The sequence below is a fragment of the Macrobrachium rosenbergii genome, chromosome 49 (genome assembly GCF_040412425.1).
Source record: "Macrobrachium rosenbergii isolate ZJJX-2024 chromosome 49, ASM4041242v1, whole genome shotgun sequence".
Taxonomy (NCBI): Eukaryota; Metazoa; Arthropoda; class Malacostraca; order Decapoda; family Palaemonidae; genus Macrobrachium; species Macrobrachium rosenbergii.
The window spans coordinates 26,124,375-26,150,706 of NC_089789.1; the positions used below are offsets into that span (position 1 = coordinate 26,124,375).

The 26,332-nt window shown below is 39.0% G+C and overlaps 1 protein-coding gene across 2 annotated transcripts in view; it reads right to left on the reverse strand.

Moving 5' to 3' along the window:
- The window catches only part of LOC136832189 (NEDD4-binding protein 3-A-like), a 158,276-nt gene extending 132,263 nt beyond the window's left edge, over window positions 1–26,013 (reverse strand). The window contains exon 1 of one of the 2 annotated variants that reach the window (XM_067092951.1): window positions 25,510–26,013. The gene's annotated coding sequence lies outside the window, so the exon portion shown is untranslated. The remainder of the gene's footprint in view (window positions 1–25,509) is intronic. The other variant, XM_067092950.1, reaches the window with a different exon arrangement.
- Between the last annotated feature and the right edge of the window lie 319 nt (window positions 26,014–26,332).

Here is a 26,332-nt window from a genome sequence, read left to right on the forward strand (position 1 = left end):
TCCCATTCATGGATGGGTGGAGAGAGAGTATTTTGATAAGATAATGGCCAGCGTAAGCACAAGTGTACTTTCCATATATTTTATTTTATCTTTTCGTATAATATCACTGACCTACATTGTTATCAAATATTAATGTTTATATTAATCAAATTAGTTCAGCTGGAGCTATAACTGTTAGCTATGTGTACTCCTTTGTAATTAAGGTTGTTAATTATATCATAGTGAAGTGTAAGAGAGAGTCGGGACGGCAGACCCCAACCAGTAGATGGCTAAACAGCATTTCTCTCTTCTTCTTCTTCTTCTTCTTCTTCTTCTCTTCCTTACATATGGGCGGTCTAACCTACACAAGATGGCCGCAAAAGTTCATGACCTTTCAGATCGTTCCATATGAATACCTCCCCGCTAGGAGCCATACAAGTATCCATAATACTGTAGTAATGTCTCCCTAAATCCGGCAAAATCGTTTGACGCAATATACGCGAATACAAACTATCAGGGCTAAATCGAATCGAAGTGTGTAAGGTAAAAAAGATATACGTTCCTTTCAGCGCATCTCAATGCCTACATTGATATGGCGAGAAATCATTGTACTGCAACAAAAGATTTTGGACTGTATTGGCTGATCTTGTTACTTCAAATGTCGTCAAGCCGTTATAATCATCGAAGGCTTCAACTTCAAAAAAAAAAAAAAAAAAGGTAGGTTTCCGTTTCTTCAGAGTACAGCTCCGTAAACCTGAACTATTTGTAAGACAGTCTAATGCGTAGTCAACTTAGCACTCTCACCTACCAAAGCCAAAATTGATTAATTGATTGATTTACTGTTGCAAAATTTAATGTCATCGATGCCGGAATTATTTTCATATTTATAAATAATCTTGAAAAGGGAAATTCTTGCTAAAAATCTTTAAAAAAACATTCACTTTACACATTCCTTATAAATACTTTCATGTCTTAAAGTGCAAACACCTCGTAAAATTAAAATCTATTGAAGTATGAAAGCTGAAAAAGGGAGAAAAAGTGGAAAAAACGCCAAAGGAAAATGAGCCGACCTAATCCGGAAAGACGCGATGGATCTGCCTTTTACAAGAGAAAGGGTTATATGAAACATACAAGTAAAAAAAGCGCCGAATTTTTTCGGCGCAATCGAGTTTTCTGCACAGCCGCTACAGCGTATAATCAAGGCCACCGAAAATAGATCTACTGTATCCTTCGGTGGTCTCGGTATAATGCTGTATGAACCGCGGCCCATGACATTTTCTGCCACGGCCCGGCGGAGGCCTATCCTATATCGTTGCCAGAAGCACGATTATTGCTAATTTAATCTGAAATAAGATAAAAACTACTGAGGCTCAGAGGGCTGCAATTTGGTATGTTTGATGATTGGAGGATGGATGATCAATATGCCAATTTGCAGTCCTCTAGCCCCGGTAGTTTTTAAGATCTGAGGGCGGACAGAAAATGTGCGGACAGAAATAAGTGTAGACAGAATAAAGTGTGGACGGACAGACAAAGCCGGCACAATAGTTTTTCTTTTACGGAACACTAAAAATAGTGGCAAAATTCCTAAGGCAAAGCAGGGTGCAGTTTTACTCTAGATGCACCTTTTTCTTATTACGCTAACGTTGCCGAGCCTGCAAATGTCATCCGCTTTCTAAAACTTACTTCCCGAACAAGTTAGCAGAGAGCAAAAGTTCCCAGAAGCTGATAATACCAAATATAGCCTATGGCAAGAGCATTAAGAGAACTCATAGCATTCTCCCCAAAGCTCCTTTCTCCCAAAATTACATTCCAAAAATCTAATTACGTACCATAACCTTAGGCGCCATATCCTAATTGGGACGTACTCACTGTCCATGTTATTCCGAGTTGTTTTCGATATCACGTTCTTCTCTGAATCGCAACTGTCACCTTACATTAAATAGGCTCCTTCTGCCGAGAAGTTGTAGTCTTATGTCTGCTCTAGTAGAATAGAATAGAATGTACACTTTAGCCCATGCCAAGCACTGGGACCTATGAGGTCATTCAGCGCTGAAAGAGAAATTGACAGTAAAAAGGTCTGAAAGGTGTAACAGGAGGGAAACCTCGCAGTTGCACTATGAAACAATTGTTAGAGGGGACGGAAAGTCAAATGGAAGAAAGAGGATTTGAACGGAGGTACAGTAAAAGGAATGAGAGAGGTTGCAGCTAAGGGCCGAAGGGACACTGCAAGAACCTTTAGTAATGCCTACAGCGCACCCCCTGAGGTGCACTGACGGCACTACTCCCCTACGGAAAGAATAAAAATGTGCCACAAATAATCTCTATGAATTTCCAGTATTTTTATGCAGTGAATATTCAGGCAAGCCTGCAGTAAAACCTGTAATCCTTTACAAGAAATGTGCAGCAAATACGGAAGTGTGAAAAAATGTAAAACTACTTCTGTAGGAGTTCGCGTTTGTTCGCTTAAGCATCTGCCAACCAAAAACATCCTTGTCTCCTCTCTGCTTCAGGCCTTCTCTGTGTTTTTCAATGCTTGTCTTATCAGTATGTCTACGTGTCTGTTTGCGCGGCCGCGAGCGCGTGTCTGTTTCCTCTCTGCGTCTCCATGCCTGTCTGTCTGATGTCTTCCAACGTTTGGGGTTCCCTTGTCTTCCTTGTGTCTCCGTAAGTCTCCTGTGTGGCTATGTCTTCCTGTCTTATCTACACACACCCGTCTGCTGTCTGCCTGCTTTTCTGACCGTCTCCTGTCAGTGTGCGCGTCTATTTTCTAAGTCGGTTCCTCCGTCTCTGTCTATTGTTTTCTTTCTTGGTCTATTTCTCTATCTTTTTTCATTATATCTCTGTGTCTGTCTATACTAGGTAACCAATTGGTTCTTAGCCACGTAAAATAAGTCTAATCCTTCGGGCCAGCCCTAAGAGAGCTGTTAATCAGCTCAGTGGTCTGGTTAAACTAAGATATTATACTTAACCCTGTAAGCATTGTGTGGGTTTCCTGTCTATCTCCTCTGTAGTTTCTCGATGTGTCTCAGAATAAATATATAATGTCTATCAGTCTACTTTATGCGTGCAAAAGAAGCAACGACACAAGACTCAAACTTTCAACACCGCCCTCCCTAAAACCGAACACAGTCTCAAGTTGTTTCGTCTCGGTATTGGGATGACGTTTCCCACGGGTTCAATGTCGCGGATTGCTAGCAGTCGCTAACTCTCTCTCTCTCTCTCTCTCTCTCTCTCTCTCTCTCTCTCTCTCTCTCTCTCTCTCTCTCCTTCCCGCTTGTTTCTCTGAAGGCCAATTTCCCAAAACACCAGCCCGACGTAATCATTAGCCCACGGGAACGTGACCAGCGCTGCGTATTGCTTTTGAATAATCGATTTTATATATTTCCAATGTCATTTTTCTTGGATACTCACGTCAGTCTAGATTAATTTACGGGAATGACTTCCTTTATAGCTATCGTCCTCGATATTCATGTGGCCAATTCACGAAAGCTGACTTGGAATCCAACATTGCTGTCGTCGTCTGGTGCCAGGTCAGATCTGATTAATACATTTTAGTACAAGTAGCCTCCTTGCAAGCTCTGGGGAGTCTGGATGAATATTTACGTATGTATGTAGAATTTACTGGTCACTTTCTACCAGATACATACGTAATTGCAACAGGCGCAATGCCCTCTTAGTTTCCCGAATTCTTCGCGCTTTGTCACTACAAAGCCTTAAGATCCAAGTGCAAGAAATTTGAAGCGGTTATGAAGTCTGGTAGCGAGAAACGAACCCGCGTCACCATAATCACGACGAGGTCACGTAGCCGACCTGACCGCGAGAAGGATAAGTCTATTGCCTATTATAGGCTAAATAAGTACAAATTCTCGTATTTCTATATATTACAGGGCTAACACCCTCCTCCCGTAGGGGTAACACGTTCGCTGTACCGTTGGCCCTGCGGTCAGCGACGTTAGGCAAGAAATGTCTGGTGGTGTCGGTACCAAGGACCCTTGAACCTCCGAAGGACAAAGCGTGGGACTTGCAGCCTCATGCCAAAACATTATTGAAAACCAGAAAGGTAATTCCTTCTGTAGTCAACAGTCTATGGGAACAAAGAGTGTTTATTTATATATGTGTATATATATATATATATATATATATATATATATATATATATATATATATATATATATATATATATATATATTAGCTTAACCTCGCTAAACCACTGAGCACGAGTTCGAATCTCGCCCTGGGAGTTCGAGTTTCTACTTTCGACCTCCATTTTCGATTCAAGGAACTGCCATAACAAGCATAGCCAAAAGTTTTGAAGATATAGAGTAGAAAAAAGGTTATTGTGGCTACTTCAATAAATAAATAAATACATACACTATATAACATACATACATACATACATAGCATACATATATATATATATATATATATATATATATATATATATATATATATATATATATATATATATATATATATATATATATATATATATATATAGAACTTACCGGCCACTTTTTTACCAGATACATGTATAATTATAATAAGCGCAGGTTTAACTAGAATCTTAAAATTAAACCATGCATTTTTCAAGGTCTGTTTTCATCGCTTCCTCACTGCACTGGCGGTTGGGTTTCCGTTCGGCTGCTGTCCACATCATCGGGTTCCGATGTCTTAACCACATCCTGTTTTGGAACGGATTTATCCGTCTCTGTCGCTATTCCCTCCTCACCGTAACTCAGAAGGGCGCTGTTTATGACAGTAACAATTTAAAGCTCCTGAAGAGTAGGATGGTGTTCTATTCAACCCGTATCTTCTTGACTGAGTGGGAAATCATATTTTTTAATTGCCAATGCTTCCGATGAAAGTCCTGGGGTGCTTTCTCACTGATTCTGTTGTTTTTCCATTCAGTATTTTTCCCTGTTGTTTTTCCTTTCAGTATTTTTCCCTGTTGTTTTTCCTTTCAGTATTTTTACAGGTCAGACTTAAAATGTCATTAGCTTGCCCTTCCATTAGTCTCTGGTTTAAAAAACAAGAGGATTAATTTAAAGTCACATCTCTAACTGTCCACATAGTTTCTGTGAAATCCTTATTCCTTATTTCAAACGTCTCTCTCTCTCTCTCTCTCTCTCTCTCTCTCTCTCTCTCTCTCTCTCTCTCTCTCTCTCCACACACACACACACACACTACTTCACAAACAAATTTCCATCTTTACATTATCCAACAGCCTGAGGGAAAATTCTTTTTATGTAATTAATGTACGAGGCACGATACTGCCAGGAGACAAGGCACCTCAGAATAAATTATCTTTCCCATCACCTACAGCTTTTGTCAGGACTAATTTTCTCAAAGAATAACCTGAAATACAACAACAGTCACCAAAGGTCTACAACAATAGTCTTGCAGATAGGAGGCTCTAAATGTTAACTAAATGGTTTTGCCTGGAAGATGGTATTCTTGTTGGGTTATAAACTTTCCCATTCTCATCAATTTTCTTCAGCATACATTCGCTGCTTTTGTTCGGTGACTTAGAATAACTATTCTCTCCATCCTCTTGTAAGGGTATGAAAAAAAAGTTCACATCTTCGTCCCTAGACTGTGAAATGGTCAAAGGATACTTACAGTGAGCTGTAGAGGGGTCAGGTCACGCCGTATTTGGCACCTGAAGAAAATTAAACATCGTCCAAACCTAATTTTTGTTCTGAATCTACTATCTAATATTTTATTCCACAAATTTTCTCTATACGTCTCAGTTCATGACAGCGACAGGACTTTCGGTGAACATGTGTGAGTCCTGTGTTTTGGTACACGGCCGTTTACAAAAATTGTATATCATGGACTCACAATCTCCCAGGGGACTAAAACTAAACCTAAATTCTCTGGTAAAAGGGTCATGATAATAATAACACCCAAAAGGGCAATACTGAAAGTGAATGGCTCAATTAATGGCAGCTGTAATGGAGAGAGAATCTTTAGAACAGCATTAGATGAATGACAGAGCGCTTTTCTCAACAGAACTTTCTTAAGAGCAAAGGCCAATGAGAACAAGTAAAAAATGCCCCGAAGTTTCTTCGCCGCAGTCGAGTTTTCTGTACAGCCACGGCCCATGAAACCTAAAGCCGCAGCCCATAAAACTTTCAGCCACGGTCCGGTGGCTGTGTTGCTGGCACTTGCAGAGGAGGCAGTTCCTGCTGCTTCTTACGGGGAAAAAGATTATCTCGAGAAAAACTGAGGCAGGAAGAGAATTCCAAATCTTAGCAGCGGAGGAGAGCAAGGAAAGGAAAAGCAACTGAACCGTTCAATTAGAGTATATGAGTAAATCTTCTACCAAATGAACTACCAAAAGAGGTATGTCACTGACATAGCAATAAGTGGCAAAAACTGGCAGACAGGAAAGGGGTCGAGGATTATGTTTTTGTAACGAAGCAAAATGTGCAAACGTGTAGCAATACTATGCAATTTACCACTTGGTCTGTTATCAAACTATTTATCCCAACGGGGCTTACGACAGCCGAACTTTCACTTTTGCTACTCTCACCCACTGAGCATGTTGGCTCTCCGTTAATGGCTAAGCCTGAGCAAAACGATATTTCTGTTTCACTGCAAAAAAGAATTTTGCGTCTTCCAAAACGGCCAGCTAGTTTATCTACAAACCAGTTTCATATTCCTTGAGATGTTACCAACAATATATATATATATATATATATATATATATATATATATATATATATATATATATATATATATATATATATTCTTAAAACGTTGGAGATAAGTGTGAAAACTAACTTGGTCTCCCATGCACTTGCAGCCTCAATTAATATCAGTTCAGAACTGAATTATAGCAGAAGCAAAAATAGAATTATATACATACATACATACATACACACACACACACACACACACACACACACACATATATATATATATATATATATATATATATATATATATATATATATATATATATATATATATATATATATATATATATATATTATTTTCCAAGTTAGTTTTCACACTATCTCCAACGTTTTAAGATTACCCATCCCGTTATCTCGTGGACATTCAGTAAAAGTATGTAAATACAAATCAAAATTAACGAAATGTTAAGTCTTGTAAATATAGAGACAAATCTTAGTCAGATGGCAGTAGATATCTAAATTAGACAGTTTTCAAAGATGAGAAACGAAAGAATTAGAAAAAAAACATTCACTTTAACACCATCGAGAGATCAAACGAGATCAGCTTAAATTAAAAGAATTAGTGAGATCAGAATGAGTAATATGACTGCTTTCAGAAAATAATAAAAAACTATGTGATACATACTTAAAGAATTTTTGCATATTACTAAAAACAATGATAAAAACTATTCGATACATACGTAAAGGATTTTTACATACGGTATTACTAAAAACAATAAAAAACCATACGATATATATAATACTTAAAGGATTTTTACATATTACTTAAAACATTAATAAAAAAAACTATACGATACGTACTTAAAAGGTTTTTACATATTACTAGAAAACATAATAAAAAACTATACGATATATGCTTCAAGGATTTTTACATATTACTAAACACAATAAAAAGCTATGCGATACGTACTTAAAAGATTTTTACACAATAAAAAAAGACTAAACGATATATACTTAAAGGATTTTTACATATTACTAAAAACAATGCAGCAAAGTTGGAAACACTTTCATGAGTTGAGGTAGAAAAGTTGATTTGGTAAGAAAAAACATTTAAACACGATACCAAAAAAGAGCAAGAGGAAAATAAATAGAGAATAATAATAGACATGCAATATGTAATGGTGTGGAAGCAGCTTGATCACTCAAGCAGGGTTAAGCGGCTTAATATCCAGATTCTACGAGAAAAGAAAATCAGCCAATAGTCTGACAATGCTGTTTCAAAAGATGTCGGTTTTGCTTGATTGAGAACGATCTTGATTGGCAGAAAAGTCATTTAGCATTAAAAAGCGAGTGGCACAATGACTGGCAACCCTGTCCAGGCAGTCGATGCAAACTTCACGTATATTTGGTGTTACGTGATATGATTTCCAGAGTTCATTTTAGGAGTCCATATTTATAATGCTACAAAAGACAACATCAAATTCAGAATGGGTTCTTTGAACCGGAAAACCTCTTGATGGTTAATGTGTAGGCTATATGCTCAAAGCACGGAGGAATAAAAAACTGAATGATAAGATAGTTAAACGAAATAAAAACCTTGTAGATTATGGGAATACAACACGATAAAAAAAAAACAGAGAAAAGACAGTTTTAATAAGTTTTAGGGAGTGGATTTCAACAAATGCTTTATAGAGAAAGGAGATGTTGTAATGAAGGGATAAAAATACTGAGAAGAAGGTTTACGAATAAAAGGGGTTAAATAAAAGATGCTAATAAAGGAATGGTATCAGAATATTATGCAGTCCTGTACTGGTGAACAGAATATTTTAGAGCTGATGAATAAGAGCACAGAATTATAAATCATACAAAGGGCAAACAATAACAATTTCACAAGATAACACACGACAGAACCCACAAGATATAAAGTACTGTACGAAACAGACAACAAACAAACGTGAAAACGATAACAAACCAATTTACACAACACAATGAGAATATTGGAGGACATAACAATAAAAATGGATCTAAAAGCAGAATAACTACTAAGACTAAGGCGAGTAAAACCTGCTATCGTGGGAAACCCAGAATGTTGACACTAATATTTAGCTGTGGTCTGCCTTGCTTCCGCTGAGGTCTCAACCTTAGCTTGTAATTTGGCTGAAGTCCCAACAGTTCCCCGAAGACAGTTCGTTCTTTCATTATTTCCATTTCTACCAGAAGCTGAAAGCTGATTCAACTGCAGTTTTTATATTGCATATGATTTCCCGTTGTATTTGAACAGCAAAGTCTATTTTCAAAGATATCGGTTGCAGATACTTACCAATTGCCCCAAAAACAAGACTAAGGGAAATAACAGCGAGTTGGTATAGCTTCATTTTTCTTTGGCAGGTTAACTGACTGGTTTCTATAAACTGGCGTCCCAACAACTAAGGTCATGAGCTAGATCTCTCACATTGTTTCACCTTCACCCCGCGAGACATCAACGCGGTTAAAGAAATGATCCCTGGCAGAGCAGTAGATACAGATAACTGAAACATTAAAATCGACTGACAAAGGAGTGGCACCGAAACGTACGATATATTACATCATCATCGTCACCGTCAATGGTTTTACGCCAGATGTTCTCTTCACAGAGTTGGACGTGAAATGAGTTCACCACACTGTCCTATATCTTGTGCACTTTCTATCTGGTTTTCTCAGCTGGCCTTAACCTATGCCCTTTACGATGTTTCCTTGACCTTACCAATGGTCTTCGTCCTTCTACTTCCATATCTACTCATTTTCTCACTAACTTCTCGTCCGTTCTCGCGACACGTCCAAACCAGCTTAGTTTTTGATGATATCTCAGATACACAGTAGCACAACTGTACAAACTTTACCTACACCAGAACCATGCACTAGGCTACTAGCCTAAAACATTACAAAATTTACAAACCCAAAAGCAATTGTTAACTTGCTCATTGAATTAAGTACCTGGTTATTAGTCGATTCTTGTGGAAGAAGCTGCATCAGAGAGGGAGACCAAATTCAGTGAACAGTATTCCGTTAAAATGTATAAGATGCCTTAATTATGAAAAATGGGAGGTCCTTAAAGACCTGATCGTAACTCCCTCCAGGTAAAACCATTCATATTCTCTCTCTCTCTCTCTCTCTCTCTCTCTCTCTCTCTCTCTCTCTCTCTCTCTCTCTTACACACACACACATAAATAATCAGCAGTTTCAATGGAGAAAATGGTCACCAACAAACACCAACAGTAGATAAATCTGAACGAAGGCAGTCCCGGTTCCTGGGAGTCCAGCAAGACGAAGTTCCCATACGAATGAAAGCGCCCCGCCACCCACGGACTCCCCCGACAGCGTCTCTGGAACTGTCAATGTGATCAGACAAGTCTTGGGCAGACCGTTTGTCCGTAGCTATAAAGATATAACGCCCATCGCTTAGCGAGGAGACCTCACACTCTCTATAATGAGCAGTAGAACGAAGAACCATACGGATAAGATGAAGAAGAGGCTACACGATATAGTTTTAGGTTTCTGTAAAAGAAAACTATTGAGTTGGCTTTGTCTGTCCGTCCGCACTTCTTCTGTCCGCCCTCAGATCTTAAAAACTACTAAGGCTAGAGGGCTGCAAATTGGTATGTTGATCATCCACCCTCCAGTCATCAAACGTACCAAATTGCAGCCCTCTAGCCTCAGTAGTTTTTATTTCGTTTAAGGTTAAAGTTAGCCATGATTGTGCGTCTGGCAACGATATAGGATAGGTCACCACCGGGCCGTGGCTGAAGGTTTCATGGGCCGCAGCTCATACAGCATATACGTTGTATAGAAAGCTCGATTGCACCGAAGAAACTTCGGGGCATTTTTTACTTTTTTTTTTTTACGTCACTCAAATTTAGGAGTAAAAACTGTTGTTCGTCATAAACATCTATCCTGTTTGACTTTGGAGGCCATCCTCCCATCCTAATTTGGCTCACTTAGAAGACTCCATACGCTTTTCAGTTACACTCTACAATTTTAAAAAAACAAATTACTTTTTCAAGTCACTCTATTTTTAATACTCTGAAAACTGAGATCAAATCACCACAATGAAAAAAATTAATAAAGCAAGAACGTACAGCCTGTTCTTTATTCGTGCGAAACGAATTCCCTCTAACAAGAGCTTTTCAGTTAAAAAGAAAAAAGAAAAAAGCCGTGCCCAAGAAAAAGCTCTCACTAGCAACTGAATCTCGAGGCCACCCAAGGCTTCTCAGCTGGGTTGATCTCAGGACAAGAACCAGCCGGTGTTTTGGTAAGGCCAGGTAGAGGGAATCGTTTGGGAAGCAGCTTATTTAGAGAGAGAGAGAGAGAGAGAGAGAGAGAGAGAGAGGGGAGGGGGGCGGGGGGCGGGTATCTTGGACAGCAGTGAAGGATGGTGCCACTGCTAACATTTTCCGACTGTCTACCCGAACAATAGTTTGAATTACAAACGCAATAGTCTGCAAGTGCTCGCTACCACAAGAAACTGTCCTCAGAGAGAGAGAGAGAGAGAGAGAGAGGATGGAAGAAGGCATGGGTGGAGAGACAACTCTATAACCAACCATGACGCCACTACCACTTTTGGGACACATGACGCCGTCGACAATTGTCGCCAAACATTTTACCCAATTTAAGTGGGTCCTGCCAAATACGCCGCAAAAACATCCACTCCCAATTGCCATTGTTTTTGTATTTCATCCTCAGTATCAATATCGAACTTAATTTTCGTTCCTCTACTCTGGTGTTTGTTCATAGGAAAAATAATTATCAGTAAACTGTCTACGATATGGCCTTCACTGTACCGTTCCCCCCTTTTTGTTATTTATTTTTTTTTCAGTGCCTTGTGATTCACCTTCATTAATTCTTCTTTCATTCAAGAACGAAGAATGCTTCGGGCGATATATATAAACCTAGGTGTGCATTCAGTCGTCTCATTAAATTACTTTGTAATCATTTCAATCTTTACCCGCCATACCGTTAAACCTATTAACCTCTGTTTACAGTTTCAAGATTAAACGCCTTTTGACCTGCGCAACCTTGAAAATCTTGCTGCCCTCCGCTGCAATTATGAGTTACAAGAGCCATCTAAATGCATAGCCAGCTACTTGTACGAAAATCAAGTATATGTACTATACTCGACAACATTCCATCGGTTATTTATAGCAAGATGTACAGTACATTACTCCATCCCCTACAACTTCTTATAATAACTAATACTTACTTTTCAAAAAATCAACCACTCCATTTTCCCTTCTGACATACATACATACATACATACATACATACATACATACATACATACATACATACATACATACACTGACGAAAATAACCGCATCTTGTCAATAACGACTAACATTCGCTAACCAAAGATGTATACTGAGCTGCCCATTCCGTCTCTTTGCGTAGAAAATCAAAATCCATTAAGGGCTTTCGCAGAATGAAAGTTGACCCTCAATTTACTCCGCTCAAGGGAATCCCACATATCTCATTCCTGATTCTTTCTTTTTTAGTCTATTTTACTTCTTCGGTCTTCGCCGAACGACATGCGACTATTGATAAACGTCGCAAAAACTCTCGTCCATAGGAAATCTGCTTTCACTCACTGCTTTAACCGGCATCTCCTACATGCCAGGAAATATAATGAGGTGTCTGCACGACGTGGGACTCGTATAGTTGCTTTCAGATGGTAATTTACGCAACTGAAAACCACATAGCCTATGGATGGGTCTACATGGTACTCAGGCACTGGGGCTAACAAGATTAATCAGTGGTGTAGCAAGCTACGTGAAAATTATACAATATGTCCTTAGGTGATGTTCCTTTCTGGAACCTTTCTCTCGATCGATCAGCTCAAGTTGCACGCAGGGGCACCACTGAGAGATACGACTTCTCGCCAGACCACTCTCTCAATGAACACTTCGTATAATATAGTTTTGCTGGTGAAAAAGTCAAGAGACCTACTGTCAAAACTGGCTTTCACTTATTTTCACATGAATGTTATGCAGCCTAAAATTTGATTGCAATTCTATTCAAGTTATAAGTAGTTTATTGCTCAAAGTATAAAGGTTCATGAAAATAAAAATAAATATAATCACACATACATCTAAATATATATATATACATATATATATACTGCATATGTATATATGTATTTATTTATGCACGTATCGAAAAATACCCATCTCAAAACCGATATTTCTGCTTTGATTGAGAGCAGCATTACATATTCCATTAGTTCCTTTCGCCTCCTTTAGTTCGCAATCTCTTATTCGAGTCGTAACTGCCTGACTCATTAAGTGAATAAAAATGGTCGTTTATTCATGCAGAATCGTAATAACCTTTTAACATACACATAATAAATCAGTTTACCAATACGTGTTCAGAAACTGCAATTCCGCCATGACACCGACTATTCAATAACTTGTATTATGTACTGGAGGACACTCACCTCTCACCTTCCTAAACACTTCAGTAAAGCACGGAAATAGAGATATCCACGCTCTGCTCGCACATTCCGCATAGCTTTTGTTTCTCTTTCGGCCTACGCGGATTATTCGGTATTCTACTTTGATTGATGGAAGAATCTAGAATTGTCTGAATCTGCGGTTTGACTCTTCTGCTATTAAATACTGTGCAGTATTCACTTTTCCTCTTAATGACCTTTCAGACTCTTCAAATTACTTATTGCATCAAATACTTACACCACTCAAGTATTCAAAAGTTAATCTGACACTGGTTTTCTAAAAAAAAAAAAATATACGCTAACATCAGCTCTCTTCTTCGGATCACCTAGTGGCTCCTGCACGGCAAGTTCCACTGGAAACCTCTTTTCCTGCCTTGTTTATGTCTGGTCGTCTCCTTAACCTCTGTTTTTGACATTTCTAACTCATTCAGCAGTCTGGCATACAGTTCTATTAGCCAACATTACGGGCTGCCCCAGGAACAAGAGCCCGTGTCAGCACAGGCCTGGCTTAATCTTATACAACAACAACACCAGGTCCAATGGACACACTTGGGAGGCTGTCCTACTGTAACCTTCAGTTTATGAAAAGGTTTCATTAGTCATTTCCGATCATGAGTGACTAACTGTAAACATCTGTTTCCATCTCTACTGATAAAGCAGCCAATATCCTTGACAGCCAGCAGATTCGTCCAGCAGTAACTTTCTCTTTATCCATGACAACGTGAGCCTGACGACTAACTTGGCTTAACCCACACTGTTTAGGCAGTGTATACCTACTAATGGATTCAGAGCCAATGAAACACGGTTTTTCGGCAACACCTTTTTATCAAAGCATCGGATAAGGGTGAAAGTTGGCAAGTGTATATTTTATAACCCTACTTAATTTTGGCAAGTATTATTTACTGCCTAAGTTTGATAGTTCTGATATTTATAGAGTAAAATGAAGTCGCCGATGCCAGAACCGAGAAAATCACAGACAAGGATGCTAAAACCGTTCGTGACGTAAACAATGACGTCATGAGGCTAGCTGAAGCAGCGCAAGTAGCACAAAGTTGACCCTTTTCTTTGACAGGTTCCGTGTAGACATCAGCTAAAAAAAAAATAAAAAGTATATGCCTAACACAAAAGCAACTGACACTCTCAAGAATGTAAGTCATGTGAACCATAAACTCGATTCTTAGCTATAATTACACCATGCCGAAAGTTTCACTGCGAATGGCTAAAAGTTCTTACCAGAAACTTCTCGCAATAACACCAGGCTGATGGGAAAGGTAACCATGTCTTTATCTAGACGAAAACTGAGAAAAAAAAATCAAAGAAAAAGTGGAATTCAGGTTAATGCCAAAGAAATTTTAACTAGAAATAACAAGAGTACTGCAGGTGATATTACTTTCATCCACAGAGCACCTTGATCCGATCAGATAATTTCTTCAGAACAGGCTACCTTTCCACTCCATGATTTCTTTCACGATTTCCGTAGACTGGCATCGCCGTTAACTCTGGTCACCGACAAGCAATCAAGCCAAATACTAACGCACTAGAAAAGTCCTTGATCTGCCTCCATTCAACTTCCGACTTCCATTGTTTATCGTTTCTTAATCTTCCCAAGCTAATGTGATTTACAAAATCGTCCCATCATATTTTACAAATTACGTAGAGAGAGAGAGAGAGAGAGAGAGAGAGAGAGAGAGAGAGAGAGAGAGAGAGAGACCCTTAAAACATCAATGACCTTACTACCTCAAACAAAAGAAATATTATTATAACTTCATCATTTCCTCAATAATTGAGCGACAGAACGATACACAGACGGAGCCACACGGAGGTGAAGAGAGAAAATCATCGCCATGCCCGCCGCCCATAAAATAAAGACACACGTCCCGAGTGTCACTTGTGGGGTACGAGTGGTGTCAATGCATAGGTGGGCCACCAAAGAGCGTGGGATAAAATGTTAGATATCAGCCAATCTAGCAGCGCGTTCAGCCACTCCTCCTGTTTACATTCACAACCGAGATCAATGAACGAAAGTTTACGCACTGAATGAACATCACAATAAAAAAAAACAACAGTCATGAATATATACATGAATAAGTAATTTGCAATTATACGAATACCACGCTAAAACGGGTTGTCAAGTAAAATGTGTCAAGAAATTGTCATCTTAATTGTGCAAGGAAAAAACACACACAAAAAAAAGTTTTCTACATTCAGTGAATATGAGTTGAACGCACTCTTGACCACTGGTAACCTTCCCCTTCCCCCCACCTACCCCTGCCCAATGCCCTAATCTCTAAACCTACCCACATATTCAACCCCAACCCTTTGGAAATACCTTCCCTGCATACAGATGACACCACGGCATCGTATGGTCATAACGAAGAGAGCTTTTGGGGTTTCCCACGGGTCGGGCTGAGAGAGAGAGAGAGAGAGAGAGAGAGAGAGAGAGAGAGAGAGAGAGAGAGAGAGAGAGAGAGTTGATAAATCAAATTCTATTGAAATATCCAAACTCATTAAGGGTACAGTTGAAAGTGTGACGTTTTGACAAGTGCGCTATTCAGTACTTTGGAATTAGCAACGCCATGCCCACACAAAGACAACACTCAGACGCCGGTTCTTATCATTTGGGACTGACCTCTGAGCATTTCGGTGACTGCTTTATGCCTGTCGAGCTTTTCTCAGACTCGAGTTAATTAGCATTTCAATCCATGTGCACTACGTACCAATCAATTCTTCCGGCTTGGCTAACACACCAGTTCCTGCTCGCAGAAACACGCTTCGGGTAGCTGCTCATTCCATTTCCTGACGTTGCTCATGCAGACAGCGCCTGGAAAGCTTCTGCTAGACTTCACAAAGACAGCATTCAGATTGCTGTTCTTTCGTCTGTCAGCCTGAATCCAGAGAGCTTTTCTCAACGGAAACCAGTCGCCTTTTTTCTTCATGCAGAGCCCTTTGAGAGGGGTTACCTATTGCCCTTTTCTTGGCCAGACCGGGGAGAGCATGACAAAGAAAAAAAAAAGGGAAAGGCAAGATACACAATAAAAAAAGGGGAAAAGGGTGTGGCTTAACCTCGAGGGATGGAAGAGACCAACTTTCAACTTTAGAGGATGAAAGTTTTTAAGTGTCAGGAAACACAAAAGCAGGAATTGAAACCCGCAGCTTATAGTACATGGAAAGAAGCTTTATTTCTCATTCTACTTTTCTTACCAGTTATCCCATTCTCTTTAGGACGAGGCGATGGGCAATTTGGATATTCGTATCCACTTTGCTCTATCGACTTAGATATTCACTGAGGAATTTTCGTCATGGGTTCTACTTTTCTCATCTATCTCAACTTCAAGTCATGCTTTGGGGTTCTTTTCTCCTTGACAGAGCTGAATCAAAGCCAGCTTATCCGGTTAGACCTTGCCATATGTTCTACTTATAACTCTCTCTCTCTCTCTCTCTCTCTCTCTCTCTCTCTCTCTCTCTCTCTCTCTCTTGGTCATCGTAGTGCAATGATGGCGCTCTAGACTCACAACAACACAGACCCGCATTCGATCTTCGGACTGGGTAAGACAAGGAATGGTATGGTGTGCTTTCTGAAAATTCAGTATGCTTCTAGCGACATAGGTAATGCATTAGGCTATATACCTGGTCGTCTATAGACTCCTGTGCCACAATTATTTGTGTGTGGGGGGGAGGGAACAAAAATTAGAGACATAAGTGATAGTTGTCTCGATAAAATGTATATCATCATAACTCAATAAGAAAAAAAATGATTTCTTCTAATATAACTTTACCTTAGCCGCGATTATAGGATTTTTCATACTGTATGAAACAGAGTATGACTCCAGTTTACACATAACTGCTAATAACTGATTCCATGATTGTTTTATGGATAAACTATCAAAAAAAAAACTCATGAAAAGAAAAGATCGGATCTCGAAACTTTCGCGCATGAAGTCGCAACATAAATCCTTGACGAGGCTTCTTGTAATATCTATTTCATCTGCGTTCAACAAAACAAACCCGTGTAGCCTATGCCTTAACTTAGTAGTCGTCTATCAGGAAACTTCAAACTCGAATGAACATTCCATAAAATAAAACAAATAAAAGGAGCAAAATTATCGATTTTATTAATGAAATGGGAAACAGAACCCAAAAACCTATAATAACTGAAGCCAGTCATGAATCGAGTTACATTCATTAGGCTAATTATCATAAATTAGTCTAAGAGGCCTGTGAGTCACATTTTGGACTAACAGCGATCGCCCGAAGGATTTGTTCTTAAATAAAAGGTGAAAATTTGAAGAAGCCAAAGACGTTGGGCGGCTGCAGACCAACAAGAAGAGGAGGTAATTCAACTACGAGCTAAGTGACATTAAAATAAGACAAGTAAAATATGCGCCGAAGTTTCTTCGCAGCAACTGAGTTTTCTGCACGGCGCATAATCAAGGCCACCAAAAATAGATCTATCTTTCGCTGGTCTCGGTATAATGCTGTATGAGCCGCGGCCCATGAAACTTTCAGCCACGGCCCTGTGATGGTATGTCCTACAGCGTTGCCAGAAGTAAGAGCATGGCTAAGCTTAACTTAATCGAATTAAAACTACTGAGGCTAGAGGGCTGCAATTTGGTATGTTTGATGAGTGGAGGGTGGATGATCAACATACCAATTTGCAGCCCTCTAGCCTCAGTAGTTTTTAAGATCTGAGGGCGGACAGAAAAAGTGCAGACGGACAGACAAAGTCATCTCAATAGTTTTCTTTTGCAGAAAACTAAAATGAATACCTTCTTCCGTATGCCATGTAAGCCAGGTTGTACGAAATACTCCAACGGAGGACAAGTGCAATAAGTTTCCCCCTTAAAATTATGCTGGCATTAGGCCAACGCAGCTTCTTGTTCGTACTAGCAGACCGTAAAGATGCAGTCAAGTTTACCACGCATTACCCCCATTTCAGCAGTTGATGCTAAGACTCTATATCGCATGAGTGAATGGAGTTTAATGGTTTAATGGCGCTGAAATGAAACGTAGATACTAGCAAGCCAACTTTTAAAAACATGACACCAGTCTGTTCACTAAAATGCCCCTCCCCACCCCCACAAAAAGAAGAATTGTGAGAACTTAAGCATACTATACACACATACATACATACACACATGTGTGCATGTGGGTATATATTATATAAATATGTATATATAGTATATATAAACAGTATATACATATATATATATATATACATTATATATATATATATATATATATGTGTGTGTGTGTGTGTGTGTGTGTGTATATATATGTATATATACACACACAGTATATACATATATGTTTATATACATTATATATATATATATATAATTTTCTTTTATGGTTTCTTACACAATTCTGAATTTTAATATAATTTCAAAGACTCATGACACAAAAAAGGCAAATTATTCAAGAAAACTATTAACAAAATGTATACGACATAGAAATTAACCCTGCCTGACGGACAAACTGTGGCAGAGAAAAAAAGTCTTCCAAATACAAGCCTGGTAATGATGATTTTGATGGATATCGATGATACCATTCGAAACATCGAAAATACAACTCTTCAGAGCAGGACGACACTAGAATGGGAGAGAGGAGTACGAGCCCCAGACGATAGCCCTAAGCAGGTGGTGAACCTTTTGAAAAGAAAAGAAAAAACTGTCTATAAGAAAGAATAGATGGCCACTCAGCCAGCATTCGAAATATACCAGCTCTCTCCAAACGTTGCGTCATCCAGTAGGGCAGAGCAAAGACTGAGAGATGGCATAAGGCCACCTTAATCCACTAACAGCAACGATGATTTCCTAATGGTAGTGGATCTTGTCCAGGTGGCAGAAACGGGTTCAGAGTAGTAAAGCAATGCTGGCAGTAGATATAAAAGTAACTACAACCTGATCATAGACCAAACCATGTTTCGTAGATAGTCTAAGGCTAAGCTTTTCGTTGTATAATCAAACGTATTTGACAGTATCCTAATTAAACTTGGCTGCAGTGTATATTCAACTTTTAAAAAACTCTGTAAGTGCTGACTAATAATCTTGGCATGAAGAACGACGTTTTGTGATCTCTCTTCTGACATCATGACAACAGTCAAGAGAAATCGTTACGTCCAGCAGATTATTATTATTATTATATTATTATTATTATTATTATTATTATTATTATTATTATTATTATTATTATTATTATTATTATTATTATTATTATTTTAAGGAGAGAGCCGAAAGGATAATTACTTCCTTAACAGGTTCCTAAGTATATATAAGTAAAAAATAAGCCAGCCTAAACGAGACAGATACGCTGACTAACGAACAGACTTATGTACAGGTAGTCACAGACGGACAAAAGGGGAAGAAAAGCTACAGTCTCCAGACTTTCTCAGTTTGGTACCAAGAGTTAAAACGAACGGGGTGGAACAGTGCGACATATAATGATAAACAGCAGTAAGCAGATGTCAATATGCAAGCTTAATAACAGCAATAAACTGATCTTGTTTACTTGAAGAATTTATCCTTCAGTAGGGCGCATGTGAAATAATTGGGAGCACAGATCCAAAGCAATGGAAAATAAAGCTGTTCGAGATAAAATCAACAAAGGAAAAGAACAATAAATTTATCTGCATGTATCGTTAATTAAGTCTTTTGCACCCATCTGTATAAATAACCCAGGGTGGCAAGTCAACAAAGTGGGGGCTATATACTATGCAAACCCTAACAAGGTTTCCTTAACTCATCAGCTGGGAGACAACACACTAATGTTTCAGTGAATGGGGGATCTGTGCTGTTGTTTGTAGTCTCTGGGCCTCTCAGTAGCTGCCTTATAGCACTTGGGGCTGTACACCATAGCCTGTGAACCATGGCCTTCCGCAGTCTTGCGTTTCAGTTGCTCGCCAGTCCCTTCCCACCCGCCTTTTCTGGGAGCGATAAAGACTAGAGAACTCTTTCCTTTTTAAATATTAGTTTGATTTACTTTCTGATAATATTTTCAACCTACTTTTCTGGATATGAAGGACAATGGCATGGTCGGCCAAGTGGCCCCTTATGCCAAGGCCCAAAAAATCAAGGAAAAGGTAAATGAAATTTTGCATTATATTTAACCAGAAAAAAGAGGGAAGGCTTCTAACTCATGAAGAATCACAGGGGTCAAGGAAAACAAAGGCAGAAAGAGAATTCCAAAGCCTAACAGTGAAAGGAAATAAAGTCAGTGCTCGACAGTTGGATTTAAATTATGTGGGAAAGTGAGTAGAGTAAAATTTAGAATACCTCAGCTATAAAAATAATTAAATATCTATTATGATCTTTTATTCATACTTCATTCTACAACTGTCTCCTTAATTGATCTTCCCGTCTCTTCGCATTATGGATAATCTCTTAAGAGGAAGCTTGCTGGGCAAGTTCGTGTCCTTATGAATAACGATCCCTCATTTATATGCCACAGGCGCTGTGATATCACTCATTAAATAACATGAGTCTGTAATGTCACAGATGTATTACATACAAAAGCGACTACTGCATCTACATGCAAGGCATGTAGATGCACTATCTGAAAAAAAAAAAAATCTGCAGCACCTCACTAAGTGACAAGGTGCCACGGATGACGGAAGTGATATGAACCTACATCTATAGTTTAGTTTGTGCTACTTTGGCTTGTTATCTATGCGTCACCTACTCCGAGGCGCTAGTACTAAACACAGTAAGGCAACTGTAAAGCAGACGGCCACACGAAGATATTGTTCATTAATATAATTCGTCGACCACACAATACAGAAATGGGTGTATATAATACTATGATCCTCGAGGGGCTAGTACTAAACACGACGTCCCAAGGAGCTTCCGCCATGTTTAAAACTAGCATCTCGGAGTAGGAGACGCGTAGATAACAAGACAAAGTAGCACCGTTTAGTTTGTCTAGTCAAAGGTGCCGACACAAATAGATTGTTCATTGTATTGTGTCTATGTGTGTGTTATGAGAGACAGCGTGGGCCAGAATATCTCACATATAAGAAAAGTGTACGAGATAAGTGTATTACGTTAATAATAGTCCCAATGTACATCTATTCTTAGTGAAGACAGGCTACCTGCCCCCAGAACGCACCGAAAGTTGCGTGTGTTCTTCAAACAGACGAACAAACAGTTTTCTTGATTTTAAGGTTCCAGAGCATGAGACTAGCGAAAAATATAAGGCGTCGTGCAAGGAACTACCTTTACATAAAGATAACTCAATAGGTTATGGCCTGAAAGTATAAAAGGTCAAACAAGTGGCTACCTTTACATAGAGACAGGGCAACAGGTTATGGCTGAGTTAACAAAAGAAAAAAACTTTCAGTAGTATTACGTAAATACTGCACACTTACAAACTGATCCTACTGAAGAAGAGTAAGAATGACTTACCTTCACAACATTAAACTTGTGAAGAAGATCAAAAGGTAGCTATTCAAAAACACTGCACAGGCAGTGAAATATTGTAGGTTTTTTTTTATTTGCTACTTAATGGTCTGTTGGATTTGCTCTGCAGAATTTTTCCTCACTTTGAACAATGCCAACAATAATTAAGTATTGATAATAATAACCTAATACATCAACCCTGAAACCTCCATCTACAACTACAAAATTAAATTCAGGAAGCAATTGTTAGAGAGAGAGAGAGAGAGAGAGAGAGAGAGAGAGAGAGAGAATCTTGATATCAGTTGATACAATGAGATGTCGACTTGGACTGAGAATGTAAGCCTACAAAAGTCACCAGAGACAGAAAGAGAGAGTTTAACACACTCTTAAAAGCTTGAAACAATATAACAACAAACTAAAAGTAAGGGGAAACATGTTTTACGTTCTGTTTCATCGAAAATCCAAGTCAAGCTAAACAAAGACTGAAGCGATTTGAAGGTCGAACAACCACCATCCCCCTCCCCACCCAATCCCGAACCCGTACCTCCACCACAGGACGAAAAGACCTGCAGCTACGCACAGGTTTATACACAGCCCTCACTTCCCAAAGCTTGCCTAATCGAACGCTTTGCAACACGTACACACACGAAAAACTTGCGTGTACATGTTTTTCTTTTCCAGTTCATACATATTATTCGGATACGCTTTTAAAATACATATTCTGGCACAGTTATCATTCACGTTTTCTGAATTACATTTGCCATTACAGTTGCGCTATTCAGCTAATCGCAGTAACATAAAAAGAGCACAAAATTCATTCATCAGCATGTAAAACAAACAATCGAGAAACAAGTACCGTATCTTGTGCAAGAAATTTTCAGCCCCATTCTCTCTGAACAAACCATTACAGCAGCAGCAAATTACATGCAATTGTGATTAGCTAGAAAAAAACGATAATGCAATCGTAAATGTATTCCGGGTTGCACTGAGGTTGGCAGAACAGAACTGAGTAAGTCCTTTTTTATACATGCCATTGTGTGCATTTTACTTTAATGTTTTCTTACTTTTTTACATATTTTCACAGTATTTATTCATTCCAAAAAAGTGTTACCATTTCTGGCATATTTGTCTTGACGTGTATTGGCTCTATTATGCATTAAATCCAAATTACTTTAATACAATTTTAATTATCTTTTCTTTGATTGAAAGTTCGTGCACAGCTATATTTTAAAAATAATCATGCACTGAAGAATATAAAATACACTGTCTAAATATTTTCACTTTTACTGACTATACATCCAACGACCCATGTACGGTATTACGTAAACTAGCCTACCAGATACACCGTTGGGTCTAACCTTACGGGTGAGTGACTACAAACACACGAACACACAAGATGCTGAGCCCAGAAGTGGGTCATGCGTTTTGCTTATTCTGGACTCGAAAGGTCATCCTCGAGTCGTGAAAGAAGTTGATGGAAATCTTACTTCTCAGAAAATAAATAGGAAACACGAATCGTCGTCACGATAAGTATTTTCCTCTGTAATCTGCCCGAGAGGCATAAATACAGTAATGATAATATTAATAGTATATAAGTTCTTTGCGTTCGTCATACTTTTGGAAACGTACTTAGTGTGCTGCTTTACTCCGTCATGCACAACTCTCCTCTCTCTCTCTCTCTCTCTCTCTCTCTCTCTCTCTCTCTCTCTCTCTCTCTCTCTCTCTCTCTCCGTATGTCTATCAATTCTATGACACCCATCACCATAAAACTGAAATGTAAACTAATACACCAAAGCAAATGTTAATTTGTTCAAAGAGGATCTACGACAGAACTGACATAAAATGTAATCAGACTATATTAACAACAGATGAGAACTGAATCTGCCGCATAAATTGGATATTCTCATTCCAAATATGAACTTAACAACTACAGTTGCCATGAGGGTAATTTAAAGGTTATAAAGTTTCAGAATGATAGATCAGCATTCAGTGCTAATAACTATAAAGAAAAAGGCCAACTTTTTACTTGTTTCTATGACCCAACCTTTCTCAAGGGGCGACTTTCCATGTCTTGTGGTTCCACAGTCTAGTAGCACACTGGCCTTCCTTTTCAGCTACAACTAAATAAGGGACGACTGGTTGAGTGTTGAATTTCTGTGGATTGGCATCACACAGCATTCTACATGGTGGAATAATGCTGTCAGTTCTTGAGTATTTACTTGAAAAACTGCCAGTCGACTTGAATTGGCACATTTTACGCCTCTCGTCGCGTAAAACTAGCTGGGAGAGGGCATTAAATTGTATGGTAATCTTAATGCTGCCAAAAATACCACCCACAGGTACCTACCTGACAACACAGGGGCTCTCCTCCGCCAGCACCCCCATCCCCAACTTAAAAGTACAGTCATAACAGAAGCATAAATATCCATTTCCTGAAGAAAAAATCCCCCGGGAGAACTTCCCTAAAAGCATAAGCAACACAAACGGGGCGGAAAGCACACTGCAATATGTGGGTCCATCACCTCTTCACCTAATAGACGCTCTTGTGACAAAAGAAAATTCCTTCATAAAATTCCATATCTTGAAAGGGTCTCCTCGACAAGCACTAATGACCAAGCACGAGACGGATCAATTGCATGGCGTAGCCTGTTAGGGCCAGGCTTGGCTACTCCTCTTCAATGTTCAGACGTGAGTGGCTTCACTTCGCGATCAGTTGCGATCAGTTGTGCTCAACTTGCTTTACACATATACTGTGTATTTATTCTGCATATATATATATATATATATATATATATATATATATATATATATATATATATATATATATCACGTCTTTCCAACTTTCAGTGGGCATTTCTCTATCCACCTGTTTAGGCTAGCTACTAGTACCTACAACTCTGTTTAGGAACTCGAACTAAATCGAAGCTGGACCTTTAGCAGGTATGGTCGAGAATTCTAACCAATGAGAAGCAGGGCCCATATACACACACAAACTTATACATATACACATACATACATATATATATATATATATATATATATATATATATATATATATATAGAGAGAGAGAGAGAGAGAGAGAGAGAGAGAGAGAGAGAGAGAGAGAGAGAGAGAGAGAGAGAGAGAGAGAGAGAGAGAGAGAGAACAGCTTTTTTTAAAATTCATAATTACACACTCACCATGCCACACATCTCTGACGTGACACAATGTACAGGTACTTGATAAAGAGTGATATTTCAATTTATGAAGTCTAATTCTAGCTGCAAATGTTTCCCAAGCCAAGGCATCTGAAAACACAACAAAGTTGGTCTAGGATATGGTAAAATACCGGTATAGCAACGATGTTTCCCAAAGCAGGGGTGTCTCCAGAGAAAAAAACCATGGCAACGGTCATTGCCACAAATACTTTTCCTGCCTAATTAAGGATACATCACTTGTGCTGAGAACTGATGGATTATTTGCCTTTTTTTACCTATAAAATTACTTCAACCGGATTTAAGATGGCCAGTCTCGGTCAAACACACCAATATTTATTTGTGTGTGTGTGTTGTGTGTGTGTGTGTGTGTGTGTGTGTGTGTGTGAGAGAGAGAGAGAGAGAGAGAGAGAGAGAGAGAGAGAGAAAGTGCTTTAGAAACAATCATTAACAAGAGAACATAATTGATTATTTTGCATGTTCAACAATCTTGAATAATCTATCCCCTGATGACAATGTTAAGATGTTCTAGGCTATCATCTCTACATTTTTTATATAACTTCAACTATCTTGTCAGTACGTGTGCAAAGGTATCTAAAATTTGAATTACCTATATTCACACTGGCTTGTGGGCAGACACCTAAACTTTACCTTTGTAGACTGTTCTTCCTCACACAAACCTGCCGACACGCACAAAAAACATATTTATACATGTACACACTTGTACGACAGAACGTACTTCCACATAGCCTGTTCAACAAATGGCACACTGGACCAAAACCAACGTCTTTAAAACATTAAACTTCTCGCTCTAACTTACCATTTTGTTGGAGATGAACGTAAGTCTGCCATCTAATCCAAAAGTCGGCTTCAATTCATTTCCTCCCTCCCTCTCTCTCTCTCTCTCTCTCTCCCTCTTTCTCTCAACCCCGAACAGACGGGGGATCGGCTAGACAAAGCACAAGACAGCACACATAGAGTTGAAAAGTCTGGCTATGTATACTCTGGGAGCCTTCGCTACCTTTGTCTCGTTTTCAAGGACTGAATAAATCGTTATTTCCCATCACTTTCCACCACGAGTACGAGCTTAATGATAAACACATTTTTTCCTAGCTCGATTCCTTCCATCACCACCTGCAGACGCCCTCCACTCATCGAATCACATATTTGTTGCGTTCTTGGCTGTACCGCGGCAATCCCTTTTTGAGGTTCATGTCATTCGTAAAAACTGCCAAAAACAAAACACGTGTACTGCAATGCAAGGTAAACATCCGAGGGCTAGCCGACAGTTTAACCGAACACCAGAACTCCTCAAGGAACACTGGACTGAACTCGCTGAAGGACGGACGTGTGGGCAACCCGTCCCCAACATTCAGTTGCCAATTTTGAACGTCTTGAAAGCTCCTTCGAAGTGAATAAATGGAAATTATGTAAGATTCATACTTTCTATCCACAGTGAGACTGAATTTGTGGCAATCTACCGGCCAAGCAGGAGATAAACAAATGCAAGAACTCGGAACAAACACGAACAAAGTAAACCACTACTCGGCAACTTTGCTGATCAGCTGACTCGCGATGACTGGGTAAAGACCCCTAGTGAAGGAGGAAGTCGAGAGGAAGCTGTTGGTGTTGGCTTGCCATGC